This window comes from Spermophilus citellus (genome assembly GCF_964194105.1).
Source record: "Spermophilus citellus genome assembly, chromosome: 14".
In the NCBI taxonomy this organism is placed as follows: domain Eukaryota; kingdom Metazoa; phylum Chordata; class Mammalia; order Rodentia; family Sciuridae; genus Spermophilus; species Spermophilus citellus.
This window is the reverse complement of record NC_138194.1, coordinates 37,647,351-37,666,748: the sequence shown is the minus strand read 5'-3', so window position 1 is coordinate 37,666,748 and position 19,398 is coordinate 37,647,351.

Here is a 19,398-nt window from a genome sequence, read left to right as displayed (position 1 = left end):
CCTATTCAGTTACATGTTCTTAATAAAACAACAACAAAAACCTTAGAGCAATACACTGTTAGAAAATTATTTCTTGGGACCAAGAGTAGGAGATAATAGTTACTAGACAGCTGGTTCTACTTTTTCCTTCATCTCCATAAAAATAAATGGGTCTTCTCTCTTTTGTTCTAATTCTCTATTTTTTCTGATGGAGGAAGTAAAGAATTTAGATTTGTATTATCAAAACCAGCTGTAATCAAACAACACTGCTGACTTTGACTAGGGCACAAAGAAATACCCCATGTGCCCCCACAATGCAGCATAATCAGAAATTTTTTTATTGGTTATCTCCCTGAAGGGAAAATTTACATTTCATTAGCATACTTAGGAATTGAGGCCAGATATTCATAGTTAGGACCTCAATTCTTATTATTGCTTTATGATAGTGGATTTCTAATTCTAGTCTAGAAACTAAATACTCTTCCAGTCAGATGTTTAGTGACCTATTCAACATTATCTATGCTTTCTTATAATGCATAATCTTGATATGTGTTGTTTACTCACATGGTGTAGTAATTATTTTGTCACATGTGCATAGTAGTGGCAGCTTACAAATAGTGCACCAAATATATGCACCCTGTGATTTTAGTTACCTGTATAACATTGACTAATGAAAAATGTTTTCATAAACATTTACATGCAAGGAAGATAGAAGAGTTTACAGAATTGATTGGTTCCCCACCCCTTCCTATCACCCCCACTTGTCTCTTTACAGAGCATAAAAGTTTTTTTAGATTATTAAAATGTTATTTTGAAGTAAGGTTTCCCCCCCTTTCTTGAGCAAACACAGGACTTCATGCATGCTTAGTGTTTGTTCCTTTGAAAGTAAGTTTGGAAATCAATTTTGAGTTTTAGTAATCTTTGAAGTAGAATGTGTGTCCCAAAGAAATCCCAAGTTTTTTCTTCTGCCGTTTCATATTATCATGTTTTAAAAATAGGCTTTAGTTTTTAGAACAGTTTTACAGAAAAGTTGGAAAGATTTAAACTCCCCATATTCTTTATTTTTTTCTTTTTTTTAGTTGTTGGACACATAAAACCTTAATTTTTATGTGGTGCTGAGGATTGAATCCGTGTCTCATACATGCTAGGCTAGCACTCTACCACTGAGCTACAACCCCAGCCAAAGCTCTCCTTATTCATAATATCTCATACCAATATTGATTCCTTATCAGTAACTAAAATGCATATTTTTAGATTTTTTTCTGTTTTACCTAATATCTTTTTCTGGTCCAGCATCCAATCAAGGATACCTTATCACTTTCAGTTGTCATGTCTCCTTGATTTTGTCTTGGTTTTAATGGTTTCTTGCACTTGTTTTTGATGAGGTGTATGGTCAAATACTTAAAAGAATGCTCCTCCTTTGGCATTTGGCTTGTGTTAATCTTAAACTTAGATGGGTTATAAGCTTTAGAGAGAAAGACCACATAACCCATTTTTATCATGTATTAAAGAGACAACTACCAACATTGTCTGGCCATTGATACTACCTTGAGCCTCTTTGAGGTAATGTTTGCCAGCTTCCTTCATTGTAAAGTTTCTGTCCTCCGTTCGCCCCCCCCCTCCCCGGCCCTTTCCATACTTTATTCTTCACAGCCCATGTTTGAGTAGGGAATAATGCTGTCTCATCACTGTATTTTTTTTTAAAGATAATTTTTTAATATTTATTTTTCAGTTTTTGATGGATACAACATCTTTTATGTGGTGCTGAGGATCGAAACCAGCACCCCGTGCATGCCAGGTGAGCGCGTTACCGCTTGAGCCACATCCCCAGCCCAATCCTGTATTTTTAAAAGGGAAATATAGAAATCTTTTATTATTTATTCATATCCCAGCTGGCTCTGAGCCAATACTTTTTTTGTTTGTTTTGCTTTTAGAAACATCTCCCTTCAATTTTCCCTTGATTTTCAACAGAATATTGGATCCTGGAGGAATTTTAATGACAACTCATATCTACTTTTTGAATTATTTCCAGTTGTGTGTATAGAGTAGCAATGATCCTAAAAAAGAGATTGGAAATGTAGTAGCTAAGCTTTAGTTCATGGGGAAAAATCTGGAGCTTATGTGTATAGGTAGAAACTAATAATCATCCAGATTTGATTGTGGGAGAAAAACCTGAGGTAGGAGGTATACAATATGTTATGGCTAGATTGATGCATTCCTTTAACAAGTATTTATTTTTAAATAGAGTAGCATCTGGGTTTTCAGGAATTTTTTTACTGTATTATTTTTGGTTGAAAGTAATTGTATATATTTATGGGATACAGTGTGACATATCAGTATCTGTATACAGTATATAATAATCACATGAAAATAGTTGGCCTATTACCTCAGACTTGCCATTTTGTGTTGAGGTGTTCAAAATATAGAAATATCCACTTGGCAGTTATCTTGCTGGGTTATATAGGACATCAGAAGATTATTACTATTCAGTTACAGCCCTGTGCCCATTAAGTATTCTCTCTCTCCTTTGTCTGCCCTACAGTCTTCCCAGGATTCAGTAACCACTGTTCTATTATCTACTTCTTTTGAGATCAACTTTTGAGCTTCCATATAAAAGTGAGAACATGGATGTTTGTCTTGCTGTGGCCACATTTCACTTAATGTTGATGAAATTCTTTTGGAACATTTCTGAGGCTGCTATGTCATATAATGGCTCAGAGCATAGATTTGGAGGCTGGCTGATTGACCATCCTGGAATCTTGGGTCCACTACTTTAATTGGATTTCCTGGTGGATTAAGAAAATCACCAGATTTGGTGATGTAAACCTGTAATCCCAACTACTTGGAAGACTATTTCAGAAGGATTGCAAGACTAGTCTTGGCAATTTAGCCAGACACTGTCTGGCTAAATTTACACTAAATACATGTAAATAAAAGTAAATTTACATACAAGTAAATAAATAATAGAATGTACTTTGACATGTAAACAAGGTAATATTCATTAAGTGTTAGCACAATTCCTGAAAATTTAGCAGGCCTCCCAGTATTGATTGTTAACTATTCTGTTTCTTGTGAAGAACTTAGGACCTATTGATCCTTGTTGAAGATTTCTTAAGAGTAATCTTTACTGCTTAGATACAGCTTAGAGCTTGTAGTCAAAATTGACTACTTTTAAGTCAATGTTTTGTTGATTCTGAGAAGTCACTGCATGAATAAAGTTTTGTTAAACTATCTTTTTTTTAAAAAATTTTTTTAGTTATTGATAGACTTATTTTTAAATTTTTTTTTAGTTGTTGATAGACTTTTATTTTATTCATTTATAAAATCAAACCCAGTACCTCACACCTGCCAGACAACTGTGCTACCACTGAGCCACAGTCCCAGCCCTTCTTTTTCTTTCTTTTTTTTTTTTTTTAACTTTTCATTTTTCAGAGTTTTCAGGACTGCTTTCAGTGCCTTTTTAAAGTACGACAATATGGCTCATCCTGGTAGAGCAGATGGCAGACCAAGGGTGAATTAGACTAAATAGAAAAAAGCTAACATAGGGGAGTAGTGGTAAGAAAATTTATGAACAGTAGAAGAAAAGCTAAAACTGAAAACATTTTTTTTTACTTTGATCATTACAAATGCCCTTTGATACTAGATGGCATTTAAATATATTTAAAAATCTTAAGCTCTTCATTATGACTAATATAATTTCAGAATGGAAATTCCAATGTGCATATGTTACCTCCATATTTCATCACTGAAATTTTGCAATTTTAAAAGGAGAGATATTTGGCATGTACAAAATAAAATGGTAGTTCTGACTAGTAATAATCCAAAGGAAGAATACTAATGAAATAAAAATTGCCTTCAATCTAGTATGTTGCATGCTAATATTAAAATTATACCCAACAAATAAATAAAGCTTGTTCTACTTGGAATAGCTGGATTAACTCTCTTGGTGCCCTGTGGAGTGCCCAATGTTGAGATCACAGTACAGTCAGCTGTTCAAATCCATGGTTTCACGTCTGAGGAGTCCACCAACTGTGGATTGAAAGTGTTCTGAAAAATATAGCATCTATATGGGACATGTACAGACCTTGTTTTGTCATATTCTCCCCAAAATACAACAATTAACAGCATTTAGACTATGTTAGGTATTTAATAATGCAGAGATGATTTAATATGTATTAGGAAGATGTGTGTAATATACATATGCAAATACCATGCCATTTTATGTGAAGGAATTGAGCAGTTATAGATTCTGGTGTTACAGATTTTGATCCTGAAACCAGTCTCTCTCTCTCTCTCTCTCTCTCTCTCTCTCTCTCCACACACACACACACACACACACACACACACACACCCTACCCCTGCACTGCCCCTATAACCACTACTAATTTTCTAGTTGGCTCATGTTTATATGCTTTCCAGGCATCATTGTGCATCTTCCTAAACTTATTCTGGTTCTAATTGTTTCTATTTAAGTGCATAAATTGATCAAATGTAACTGTTTGTAAGAAAACTAAACTGACTGCTTTGAAGTACCTGATAAAGGTGAGCTGTCTTTGTGGATTTGAAAACTGTGAAAGCTGTGGAAAAATCATAAAAAATGTTTTTGGTTCCTACCCCACTGGGAAATCTTAGATGATGCATTAGAAGAGTAGTTAGTCAGAAGAAAGATGGATTACTTACTCAAAGGCATAGTTGTCTTCTACCAATATGAAACAACAGAATCAAAGTATATGTTTTAAGCTAAAATGGTTGTATCACATTTTATAATCTGTTCTTTAGTAACATATTTCCTTATTTAACACTGTTCATTTCCAAGAATTTAACCTAAATCACATATGAAGTCCAAACATTTTTTTCCTTTGCATTAAGCAGGTTGACATTTTCTGCATGTGAATGAATGTGTACATGTGTGATGATAAATTGTTATGATGTCTGCAAATAAATGCAATAGAGAAAGAAGTATTCATGCCCTTTAGAAAATAATAACTAAATTATAAGACATGTTTCTGTATGAAATGTTGAACAGGAGAAGTACACAGCAACAATTCCTGATATGTAGATGTAAAGATATTGAAACAGTGTTAAGTGTCATGGATTGCTGTGAGTAATTAAATCATTCATCTTTTGAAAGGGCACGGGTTCCTTTCTGAGGTCATATAAACTGATTTTTTCCCCCAATACACCTTTTTAATAAGGGAAGGAAAATATCTAAGAAAGAAGAAGTCAGTAATGAAAAATCTACCTTGGAATTATATGGGCTAGGTTTTCCAACTAGGCTTTTCTTTAAATTCCTGTTACTTTCCAGGCAATATTTTTAAAGTCAACATTAAAAATAAAAGTGAGTGGAACCCAGGGCACTTAATGGAATGCATATCTAGTGTATATACATAGAAATCAACCACTTATTTTGGTCAGCGTTGATTTCTATAGGCAACCAGATTTCACAGAATGTATTTGGACAGCTTTCCAACAAGGTTCACATGTGAAAAAGATATAATGGTTTAGTCATGAGGAGACATGCAAATGTTTCTGCCCTTTTAGTTTATGCCTATGGTTTGGTGATGAAACCACTTTGTTCCCAAGTGGCAACTTTCTCTGTTTTTAAGGAAAACCTCAGATACATTTTATCATTGTGGATCTTATTTTTACACAATTCAGGAATATTGCCTAGAGTCACCATAACACAATTATTGCCTTCCAGTGGTTTCTGAGTGCTGATGGTACTCAGATCTATTATCCCAGGTATCTGGTCTCAGTGGGCCCTGGATAATTAATTAATAGTATTATCAATGATCAAATTTGTGTTTTTTACATACATATCAATCTTGAGTGTTAACTGTGCTATAGTTATCAAAACTTTTTAGTCTCACAACCCCCTTACAAGGAAGCAAAGAGCTTTTGTTCATATGGGTTACATCTACTAGAAATTAAAACTGAGAAACAGTAAAGCTTCATTTTGTGTGTGTGTGTGTGTGTGTGTGTTTTTTTTTTTTTTTTTTTGCAGTATTGGGGATTGAGCCCAGGGATGCTCTATCACCAAGTTATGTTCCCAACCCCTTTTTAAATTTATTTTTAAATTTTGAGATGGTCTCACGAAGTTGCCCAGGCTGTCCTCAAACTTGAGATTTTCCTACCATTGCCTCTCGAGCTGCTGGGATTAAAGGTGTGCACCAATAAGCCCGGCCAATAGTAAAGCATTTATTGTTTCATTTAACGGCTGATACCCAGGCATGATGGCAAACACTTATAATCCTAATGGTTTAGGAGGTTGAGGCAGGAGGATTGCAAGTCCGAGGCCAGCCTCAGCAATTTAGTGATGTTCTAAGCAATTTATTGAGATGCATTTCAAAATAAAAAGGGCTCAGGATGTGGCTCAGTGGTTAAGTGCCCTGGATCCAACCCCTAGTACCAATAAATAAATAAATAATAGCTGCCAAACTTTTGTCTCTGTTTCTTTTTTTTTTTTTTTTTAAGAGAGTGAGGGAGGGAGGGGGAGAGAGAGAGAGAGAGAGAGAATTTTAATATTTATTTTTTAGTTATCAGCGGACACAACATCTTTGTTTGTATGTGGTGCTGAGGATCAAACCCAGGCCGCATGCATGCTAGGCAAGCGCGCTACCGCTTGAGCCACATCCCCAGCCATTGTCTCTGTTTCTGCATTCAACATTATTGCAATTCGCTGTCACATCAGTCGCTATAAAACATATGCATGTGAAGGTATTCAAGTGAAAAAGTCTTAGTGTCATCTTGAATATAAATTTGTATTGGGACTCCTTTGAAAGTCCCTTTTCTTTGATACACTGGGGATGGACTCTTTGGTTTGGGCTATTTTATATAAAGGGATTTTCTTACAAAGTTCGGTTGAACGCCTTCCTGAGTAGGCCTGTTTTAGCCTCCTAGAGAGCACATCAATCTTTTTCCTTCTTGATCTTTTAAAAAAAAAAAATGTTGGGGGGGGGCATGTACCAGGAGTTGAAATCAGGGACACTGAGCCACATGCCCAGCCCTATTTTATATTTTATTTAGAGACAGGTTTTTCACTGAGTTGCTTAACCCCTTGCTTTTGCTGAGGCTGGCTTTGAGCTTGTGATCCTCCTGCCTCAGCCTCCTGAGCCACTGGGATTACAGGCATGCGCCACCACACTCTGCTGCTCCTTGATCTTAAGTCAAATTCCCATCTTCAGTGGACATATTTATTACAAGGAATAGTTTTAGTTATAAATGATTTTCTGTTTTCTTCATGTAATTTCTTCACCTTATCTAATGCCTACAAAAATAATGAGTAGTTTACCAATTAAAATTTTTATTTTCATTTTTTCTTTTTCTTTTTTGGTACCAGATATTGAACCCTGAGTGCTTAACCACTGAGTCACATTCCCTACCCCTTTTAATTTTTTTTTTTTTGAGTTGCTTATTAGGTCCTCGCTCCGCTGAGGCTGGCTTTGAGTTTGTGATATTCCTGCCTCATCCTCTCAAGCCGCAGGATTATGGGTATGCACCATCACCTGGTCCATTTTCTCTTTTGAGACTGTCTCACTATACCTAGGCTGACCTAAAATTCCTTTCTCAAGGAGTCTTGCTTCAGCCTTCCAGGTAGCTGGGAGTACAGGGTGCTCTGCCTAGCTCCTGATTAGTATTTTTAAAACAATCTTTGAAGGATACTTTGATTCTGAAGGGAAACATTTATTTGTAACCTTGTTCTTTGACAACATAAAAATCAAGATGGCTGCAAAGTGGTCAAAGAATAAAAATTATTTTCTGAGCCTTAGAGTTTCATTGAAAAGGGGCAGATTTTCATGCAGACATCAACTCAATAACTGAATCTGCCAGAGGGAACAATTTTCTGGAAAATAGCAATACCATGCAAAGTTTGAGAAATACCAGACTGGCCAGTTTTCCTCCTGACCTGAACATTCCAAAAGACTTACAAAATAAATGACCACACTGGTTTGCGTTAGTTTCTAGCAGCAGAATTTGCCTTAATCCTGCTTATTTCTCACTTAGTGACAGAAGCAGGACTTTAAGCATAGATTTTTCTCATTCACACTTTAAAGTTAAAAAAAAAAAAGAGAAAGAAAAAAATCTATAATACCTCAAATCTATTCCTTAGTTGTTGACTGACCAAATGATTAAATGCCTCTGTTTTCTTATTTGTAAAATGGGAACTACCCTTACTCCTAAATGCTCAGTGAGTTAAATGGAAATGCACCTTACTTGGCATCTTGGAGTCTTGAGATAATCCTTGCTAACCCTATGGAGAATAATCTGCTATGTTCCTAATTTGAGCTTTCAAATTTCATGTTACCAAAATTGCTAAGCAAGCAAAAATTTAAGTTTTATTTTTTAAAATTAGCTTATTTTTTAGAGATTGATGTTATCTTGGGTTGTTGTTATTGATAGCTTTCTTCAGAAATCGAATACATCTACGATATATTTAAAAATTTGATAATAAGATGGTCATTATTCAAGATATAGCAGTATGCTTTCAGTTTTGGATAAAGTGGAAAGGATTTCATCAACTGAACTTTTTTATTACCCAGCTTCATGAGGCTCTTTATTGGATATTTACAGAAAGATAAATAATACAAAACAAAAAAGTAAATTACACAATTGGACAGCAGAGGGAGCTATTGAGATTTTATTACATTTTCTGTTGTGTTGGTTGGGTTTTGCTTTTGTTTTTCTTAATACTGTTTTGACTCAGGCTTCCTCATCTTAGTCATAAATATGTAGGAATGATTTTATCTAGTTGGAGGGTGGATATGGAATTTGAAGGATTGCAAAAAATGAGCTTTCCTCCCTTACCTGCTGTATTTCAGTTCCATTATCACCCCTATCACTTTTATAAAGGTAATTAGTACAAGAAACGTAATGATAATTTTATGACTGAAATTTTAGAGATGATTATATTTCATTAGTGTAAATCTGGATCAGCAATCTCAGCTACTTTATAGGGCATTGTTCCTAATTCTGCTTTTGTTGATGGCTCTCTGGAGACCTCTGCTGGGCTTCCAAAGCCTTTCCAGAGATTGACTGCAGTATTAGTGTCCTGCCCTCCCTCATCACCATGTGGTAGATTATGAGACCTGAAAGGATTAATAAGACTCACAACACTTCATGAAAAGTACTCATTGGAAGGGGAGATTATACTCGGACTACATCTTGTGTGCACACGTATAGTGTTTGTGAATGTGTGTGTGTGTAATAGAAGAGCAGGTGGTGTAAGGGGCAGAAAAGAAGGAAAAGGTTGTTTTAGGCTCCACAATCTTCTTTGTACACATTCATGCATATGATCAGTTTTTGTTCTCGACATTTTTTCTCTTTCTCTCTCCTAATTTTTGTCCCCATGGCTCCTAGCTGGCCCTCACCCTCAGAATCCTCCTTACTCTATGTCTGTCTTCTACATTTCAGCCATAGTTCGTCTGCCTGAAGGCCTGCTGGCTTCCACCCTGACCCAACCCTTCTTCTGGGGATTGAACCCAGGAGTGCTTAACCACTGAGCTGTCTCCCAGGCCCTTTTTAATTTTAAGACAGGGTCTCACTAAGTTGCTTAGGGCCTCACTGAATTACTGAGGCTAGCCTTAAACCAGCGATCCTCCTGTCTCAGCTGCCCCTGCAGCTAGAATGACAGCATTGATTATGAAATCCATTTAAACATGATTATGAAACCCATTTCTGGGATTCTTTCCTTTTTTTTTTAATGGTATGGAGATTGAATGCAGGAACTTGGGCATACTGGGCAAATGGTCTACCATTAAGCTACATCTCCAATCCTTTTAATTTATTTTGAGGCAGAATTTCACTAAATTGCCAGACTAGCCTGAAACTTGTGATCCTCCTGCCTCAGCTACCTACATTACAGGAATGTACCACCACACCTGGCTAGAATCTCCTTTTGTGTGTGAATGCACACACAAAAAAAGCATGAATACAAGGGGATACAGCATGGATTTTTTTTTGTAACAGCAAATTAAAAAATGGAAACTAAATTATTTCAGCTAAAAAACAAATTGCAGAGCTTACTTATGACAAAATACTATATAGCCATTGATGATCATGTGGGAAAATGTTAAAGTATTTTCTTAGATTAAAAAACTCCAAGGAACAATACCATAAGCTTGAAAATTTAACACATAATTGAAATATAAAATATGTACATAATTGTAACATAATTTAAATTTAACGCTATTTTTTAAAGGGTTTTACAGATAGGGAAAATTTCTGGAAATATACAGGACTTTCATAAACAATGGGTTCTTCTAAACTATGTTGCAAGACTTACTGGCTGTGGGAGAAGAGGAGATATTTTACCTTGTGTTTTTCTTTGGTGTGAAATGTCCATTAAGAGCTTATAATTTATAAACAAATTTAAATTTCAGTGAATACATCTACCAAACTACCAAGATTTAATTGCTGGGCTTCCGGAAGCCTTTCATGTTCCTATTGATCTGATGTAGATGGTATTCCTCTGTAGTCACTGAATTGTAATCCTTATTTTGAAGCAGCTTGATGCATTAGAATCAGTAAACGTGTTATGGTTTGGATGTGATGTGTCACTCCAAAGCTCACTTGTGAGACAATGCAAGAAGGTTCAGAGGGGAAATGACTGGGTTGTGAGAATCTTGACCCAATCAGTGAATTAATCCCCCGATAAGGATTAACTGAGTGGTAACTGAAGTGGTAGGGTGTGACTGGAGGAGGTGGGAATTGGGGTCATGTATATATTTGTAACTGGCTGTGCAGACCTCTCTTTCTGCTTCCTGATGTGATCTGTTTCCCTCTGCCCCACTCTTCCGCCATGATGTTTAGCCTCACCTTGAGCCCTGAGGAATGGAGCCTGCTGTCTATGGACTGAGATCTCTGAAGCTGTGAGCCTCCTAAATAAACTTTTTCTCCCTACACTTGTTCTGGTTGGGTCCTTTAGTCACAGCAGCACAAATTGCTGACTAAAACAAGGGGCTTTGTGATTGGGGTTGTGGCTCAGTGGTAGAACACTGGTCTAGCATGTGTGAGGCACTGGGTTTGATTCTCAGCACCACATCAAATAAATGAATAAAATAAAGGTTCATATACATAAAAAAAAAAAAACCAAAGGGCTTTTGTGACAGGCATAATTGGGTTAGAGAATGACTACCTTTACATTCTAGGTGACTTAAGCAAGAACTTTAGCCTCCTTTAGCTGAAATTTCTCCCCTTTGAGAATAGGAATATTGATGCCATTATTGCAAAGTTGTCCGAAGGAGCAGAATGAATTTATTCCTAGTGTCATGGTATGATGACAGGCAGATAGATATAAGTGCTCAATATTGTTGTGTTTGTCATTTTTTCTCACAATAACAAGTGTCTGAGATAATCAACTTACCAAAGAAAAGTTTTGTTTCAGCTTATAGTCTTGGAGGTTCTAGTCCATAATCAGGTGGATCCCACTGCTTTTAAGGCTGTGGTGGGAGTACAGAATGCAATGGTGTAGAGTGCATGGTGTAACAAAACTGCTTACAACACAGCCAGGCAGCAAGAGACTCCTTCAAAGGCATGTCCCAGTGACCCAAGGTCACAAGGTCCCACTAGGTCCTCCTTTTAAGATTTTCCACCACCTCCACTTAGGGCCATCCCAAGACTAAGCTTAAAACACAGGACCTTTGGGGGACACTTATCAAAACCACAGTGATTATTAAGAATGAAGATTGATTGCTTCTTTCCACTTTGGCCACCGTATCGAATAAATGAGGTGATATTTTTTACACAAAGTTTTCCTTCCATAGTGTGACATCATCTTCTAGACTTCTGTACCAACTCCCAGCTAGTTATTTGGAGAACAGTCCTGATTATGGCTTAATAATATAGCTTGCTGATATGTTTCCAAAAGCCCCCTGGTGGCTGAGATAAAAGGTGAATGTGTTGGTGGCATCTATGTTAGGAAGGACAATTACAGAAAATTCAGAGTAGATTTTGCATTTTCAAATCTAACGATACAGGTAGCTTTTAGTTGTGCTATTTACCCATGATATGAGTTTTTATGACCATGATATGGTCAGCCACTGTAGAGCAGAAGAGTGGTCAAGTTGGTGGTACTGCTGACAGCATTGCGTGTCCACATCAGGGAGAACAGGAACTATCCATGGCACCATTCCCTCCTCCGAATCAACTCTTACTAGAGGCACTTCTCCCATGCCACTTTTATCTCGCTTTTATTTTGAAATTGTAAGCAGCATTTTTCTGGTAACAGAATCTGGTAACACATTTTTGAATGAATGAATCAATTCATGACTTTTGCAGAAGTCCGATAATACTTCCAAGTCATTTATTTAATGAGATATAGTCAAACTGTTTCTTCTGTTTGTTGAGAAGCATTTAGATGTAAGAATAGCCAATTGACTGGATTGTTCCAGGCTTCTGGAGGAGTTTGTTTGGGAAGTTCTTCTGGCACCTGGTCTTGCAATATTATGTGAAAAGGTGATACATCCTGGTGAGTGAAATGTGTGGCATAAATAGATGCTATAAAAATTCAGTGCTACCCATCTTCAGTTCCTTTCAGTTGGAAGTGTGCTTGGTTTTAGTTTTCAGTTCCTTTTGACACTTTGCTTTTTATCAGCAACAGGGGATGTGTTGTCTTATCTACCATTTTACATCTCTGCTTTAAAAGGTAACCCTTTTCCCTCAGTAAAAACAAATTAAAGGTCTGTTTTTCTTAATGTCTAAGATTGTTATCTTAGGAAATGAGTCAGAGAAAATGTATCTGCATAAAATAGTAATAGTTGCAGCTGTTGTTAGTGAAATGCATTGTTCTAGCAAGAACCCAGTGCACTGTGGCCAAAACCTTTGCCAATCAAGTCAACATGCAGAGTTCTGTACCTGATATCAACCTCTTTCTAAAGTATATCTCTCTTAAGCCCATTTGGAGTGGATCAAAATGTCCACAGTTCTGTTTTCATACTCCCCTTTGGGAGACAGAGCTTATCTTCCTCTTGAATCTGGCTTTTCCTATGACTATTTAACCAACAGAACATAGTGGATGTGATAATTTGTTTTAGGGTCTCAATGCATTAAAGCATCTGGCAGCTTCTAGTTTTGGAAACAGAGTGGCTACATAAAAAAATCTGGCTACCATTGGAGAGATCACAGGTCACTGCAGGGAGAGTAGAATGATCCATTTCAGCATCTAAAAAATGTATTTTTATTTTTTCCATAGTGGGAATGAAACCCAGGGATGTTCTTCCTCTGAATTTTATCCCCATTCTTTCTTATTCTTGAGACAGATTCTCACTATGTTGCTTAGCTTGGCCTTGAACTTGTGATCCTCATGCCTTTGCCTCCAGAGTCACTGAGATTATAGATGTGTGCCACAGCATCCAGCTCAAGGAAAGTTTTTCAATATCTTTGGTGTCATCTTCTGACAACAGAATTGCCCTCGTGAGCTCAGTCAACCTACAGAAGGGTGAGAAATAATAAACTGTTTTCTTAAGTCCCTACGTTTTTCTATTATTTAGCAATAGAAACCAAAACATAATTATTTCCTGGAAGTGGGTTGCTGCTCTAACACAAAAATAAACATAATGTAGATTTGGCTTTGGGATAAATGGAAACTGGAAGGAAGTCCAGGAAATGGTTAGTGAAGCATGGGAGAAAATTGTCAGGCGCTGCTGGAACAAAGGTGGCTCATGTTACCAAAGACAGTAAACTTGGCAGAAAGTTGATAACATGAAAAACCAGAAATTATACCTATTGAATCGATTGAGCTTGTGGTTACAACTTTTGACCTGTGTCCACTGTATTCCTCTCAACAACCTGGCAAGAATGGCAACAATATTCCTATTAGCAAAAAGTATAAATTCAGACTAAAAGAAGTTAAGTATCTTTCGCAACATCACACCTGGCAGATTGCAGAGTCATAGTTATGACACAATTTGGCTCAAGGGGTTTTGAAGCAAAACAAAAAGTACCACCATGTTTCTTTTATTAATATGTGAAAAGGAACCAATAGAGATGCACTAAAGAAGAAATGATTTAGGTTTTCAGCACAACCTGAAGGACACATCTCCAAACTCGGGGCTCTCAAGACTCACAGATGTTTCTGTGTGATGAGAAAACAAGAAAAGTTGTGATATTTGAAGGGGAATGGCAGCAACTAGACCATCTCACGTATGAGTCAATGCCTCCAGACATTGTCAGGCGTCTGTTTCTGTTTTGGATTTCTGTTTCATTGTGGAAAACTCATGGACCGTGAGTTCCTTGAGGCTGATAAAATCTCAGGAAATGTCATGGAATAGAATATTTAAAACATGAGGGCTCCATCTTACTCAGACTGGTTGTTCATCAGATAAAATGGTGACTCCAATAACAAGCCTTATACCCAGAGAATGACTGATGAGCTCTTACAACTGCCCCTCAATCTGGAGAAATCAACTGACTTTGTTGTTGGTACCTGGGGTTACCTTGCAAGGAACTGTGATGATTACCCTGGGTAAACATTGACCCTCCATATTTAACTGGTTAAAATAGCATATTTATTATCTCCCAGTTTCTGTACATCAGGAATTATGTGTCATGGCATAGCTGGCTCTCTCACAAGACTGAAATCAAATTGTCAGCCAAAGATGGGGCCTCATTGAGAGGGTGAGCTAGTCCTCAAATAAAGCAATGTCTATGTAATCTGACACAAAATCAAGGGCAGGAATAAACCAAACCCTCTTTAATAGAATCTGACATTAAGGTCATGTAGATATGGCTTAATGGGTGAATTTCCCAAGAAAAGATAGATGTGGTTGGCTCTGGAGAAGTTTGGTAAGATATCAACCCGGGGGCTGGGGATATAGCTCAGCTGGTAGAGTGCTTACCTTGCATGTATAAGGCTCTGGGTTCAATCTCAATCCTCAGCATCACCAAAAAATAAAAATACACACACACACACACACACATACTGGGAAGGGGGCCCCAGCAGGTGGTTGTCCACCCAACTGAAACAAAAAGTGCTGTATTACAGCAAGATTCTTCCATGGCAATCAACCTTCATGATCAAATAAGTCGAGGGCCTGCCTGGGCCTTGTCCGACATATGAGAAGTCAGCCTAGGTGTGATGTCAGGGCCTTGCAGATTCTGGAAGTAACAGAGGTACTTATACTCTAAAAGCACAATGGGATGGGATGGAAGTCTTATGGGTACAAAATTTTAAGGGTCTTTTGGGTATCAGATTTCATTTGATTATCTTATTGGGGTATTTTTAGGGGTGAGGACTGTACTTTCAATTGGCCAGATTTTTAAAAAAGGAGTGAAAGGTACAAGGGTAGTAATTGTAACCAACTGGGTTAGGCTATTTAAATCACTGTTGGGCACTGCTCTTGTTCCTCTCATTGATGTTCCTTAATTTCAAGAGGGTTTTCCAAATTGAGAGGAGTTGCTTGTATGTAGTCGGATGAATGCGCTGACTAGGCTTCCAGTTCCATCCATGTTATTCAGTGAAAATGATATAGAATTTTAGCAGGAGGAGATGAATTTGAAGCTGTGATGAAGGACTTACAGGCAGCAGGGGTACTGAGAGATCCAACTCATTACAGCAGTTCTGTGTGGCCATTGAAAAAGCTAGTAGGAATCAGAGGCTTATGGTAAATTGTTGCCATTGAATTTAGGTTTTATGCTCCAGCTGTTTCAGATAGTATCAAAACTATTATCACCTAGATTGTTATCCTGGACATTGCAAATGTCATTCATTTATTGTCCCTTCAGTAGAAGGAGAGCAAGACCAGTTGCCCTTATCTGGTAAGGGCTTTAGTGTACATCTATGGTTCCGCAACATAAGAATGTGAATTCTCATGCTATTTGCCACCAGTGAGCAGGCTGAGGATGAGACAAATCTCTATTTCTTTATAGGGCTTTGTTTCATTGCATTGATGGCATCAGGCTGACAGGTGCAATTTAGATATCTATTACTGGGTCACATATTACTTCAAATTTAACTGCTTAAAATAGCATATTTATTATCTCCCAGTTTCTGTACATCAGGAACTGTGTGTCATAGTTTAGCTGGCTCTCTCATGAGACTGCAATCAAATTGTCAGCCAAAGCTAGGGTCTCATTGAGATGTCATTTATTGCTTTGGTATTTTAGGTTTCCTTCATGAATTGACACCTGCTTGGGAAAGGAAGAGCTTTTAAACTCCCATGATTACTGATGGGGTTTAGTTCCTCAAAGGTTGTTCAATTAAGAGCTCGATTCCTTGTTGGTTGTTTGATGAAGATCATCCTCCATTCCTTGCCATGTGGGTGTCTCCACAAAGCAGTGTGTTTAATAAAATCAGAAAGGGAACAATTCTGCTAGCAAGATGGAAAGTACAAGTTTAAACAATTGTAAAGTGGTACCTTCTCAGTGCTGAGGTGTTCTATTGGTTAGAAGCAAGTTACTCAAGAGGTGTGATCAACTAGACTTTGCATACCAGGAAGTGGGGATTACTAAAAACCATTTTAGTGTCTTTGCACCACAGATCCCATTAAAGAATAGGTGTGTCATGAGGGGACAAAATTGCAATGTATGCAGTCAAGGGGAGAAATAAAGAATGTCCACATTCTTCTGCCCCTTTCAATGCTTTATTCACTCAAATTACTCAATACAATTTCACTCTATAGGTTCTTAATCTAGAAAATGACAATCCTTAATGCTAGGCACTGCAATAGACATAATCAATTCACAGCAAACAATTCTAGGTTAATTCTAAGCGCTGCAAAACACACTTAATCATGACAGGATAATGACAGACATTCCCTCTGCATGCTAAGTTCAAAAGTCTTAAGCCTTAGGCTTTACATCCAGCAGATGCACACTCACTCAGACCACGGTGACCATTTCCGGAATCAAGGCAGCCTTTTCCTGGCATGGAGTGGACGACCAGTTGAGGAGAGGGTTGTAGGGAGAAGTTGCGGCTCTCATCAGGGTCCAGACGAGGTGGTAGAATTTGAGAGTGGTTAGGATTGCACAGAGGCTCAGGAAATGATGACAAGTGATGGGATGTCAGGTCCTCATCAGGCTCTCCAGCTCCAGTGCATCCTTGTTTCAGCTGGCTGAATCCCTGTTCATCAGCTCTATTATTTATACTAAATTTTTGGGACTCTTGACCCCCCCCCCTTCAATCCTTATCAGCTACCACCAGATTTCTCAGTGACATCATTTACTCTGGGGTCAGAAACATCTGGGGTCTGGTGGTCTCCACCCTGATCGTCATGCCTTTCCCTCTTATCAGGTGAGGACAGCCTGCCAGGGGCTTCACTCTGTTTATCAGGGTGAGGGGAAGTAACTTGTTTGGGGCCATACTGGAGGGCTCTGTGGGTGTGCCTAGTGAGACTGCGGGTTTCAAACTGGAGTTTTTAAAGTGGAGTTGCTTAGGCTCAGGCCTAAGACCATCCTCACAAGGTGACAATGACTTTAGAGCACTCAGCAACTCAAATGAGATGCTAGGAGTGATTCCTTAATCCTGATGCAATACAATGAACAGCCAAATTCTTGGGAGTAATGTGTTCTGAGGCTCAAAACCTCACCCATGGGAGATTGCAGAGAAAGTTACTTATCCTCTGGAGTCTATTACCAAAAGGGAGTCTGGTGGTTCCTTGGATTATTGGATATTGGAGACAATTATTGCTTTGTCCTTGTCCATTTGGGCTGCTGTAATAATACCAAATTTGGTAGCTCATAAACAACTAAAATTTCTCTTTCTTAGTTCCAGAAGCTGGGAAGTACAATATCAAGATGCTGGCTGATTTGGTGTCTGATGAGGGTCCATTTCCTGGTCTACAGATGAAACCTTCATGCATCCTCAAATGGTGGAAAACATGAGGGACTTCTGGGTCCCATGTATTATGTCTGTATGTTGATGTTTGTGTGTGTGGTAATGGGATCAAACCCAGAACTTCGCTCATGCCAGGCAAACACTCTACAACACTTTACCACTGAGCCATGTCTCCAGCCCCATAACTTCATATTTTAACTTTTTGCAGTGCTGAATATGGAACACAGGGCCTCATGTATGCTAAGCAACCCCTCGATCTCTAAGCCACACTGCAGGGTGGGTCCTGTTAATAACTATATTAATCCCATTGTTAAGGGCTCTGCTTCCCAAAAGCCCTACCTCAACACACCTGCACATTGTAGTTTGGTTCCAATATTTAAAGGCTGGGAGATGAACATTGAGTTGATAGCATGCCTCATTTTGTTAAGCCTAATGTGTAACATGACAGGAAAAGATGCCAAATTTAGGTGGGGATCAGCAACAGGTTGCTGCAGCAGCCCTACATTTGAGAAGAGTCCACATTAATATAAAACAAAATGAAACGATGTGATACCTCAGGCCTGCATGGCCTGGGTGGGCATCACTTCCTGAAGTTTTCCTTTCACACCTATTTCTTTATCACTGTCATTTTCTGGGTCAACTTCTATTGCTTAGCTTACCCCAATTATAGGTTCTACTTCCTGATCCTTGGCATATGTGATCAGTTTTAATTTATATTGTAAATCCTAAATGGTCAAGTTCCTGGATTTTGATGTCTTTCTAATTTGAATTTTGTTTTCCTGGGATAGATGTGTTACTTGGGAGATTAGCTTGACTTTTTTTTTTAGCTTGTTATTAAGATTTATTAGGATAGATCTAGAGTAATATTTTTTTTCTTGCTTACTTTTTTGTCGTTGTTGTACTGTGGATTGAGCCCAAGAGTGCTTTACCACTGAGCTACATCACCAGCCCTTTTTATTTTGAGACAGGGTCTAAGTTACTGAGAGTGTCTCCAGATTGCTGAGTCTGGCCTTGAACCTACAAACCTCCTGCCCCAGCCACTCTTACTGAGAGTAAATTTAACTCCATTATAGATTTTTAAAAGGGATAGAAAAAAATATATCATGAAAACATGGAGTAAAAAAGTTCAAGTGGTTATGTTAAAATCAGACTTAGAAGACTGAGGACAAGGCATAGTGCTAGAGATAAAGAGAGAAATTACCTAATGATAAATGTGTCAATTCATGAAGGAAACATAAAATACCAAAGCAATAAATGACAGAAATGGAAGACTGAATTGACAAAAATCCATAGTTACTATAGGAGTTTTAATACTCTCTCGGTAGCTGAATGAACAGAAAGACAACATATCAGTAAGGATATAGATTGTGCAACACTGTCAACTAACTTGATCTGATTTATATTTGTAAAATTTGACATCTATATATGATAAAATACAGACTTTTTATGTTTACATTGAACATACACAAAGTTAGAGCACACTCAGGATTATAAATATGACTTAACAATTTTGGAGAGATTTAAACCATAAAGAGAAGAGAAATAATCTGGAAAAATCTCCAAATATTTTGGAAGTTAAACAACATTCTTCTAATGACTCATGAGCCAAAGATGACATCAAAAGGAAAGTTAAAAAATGTTTTGAACTT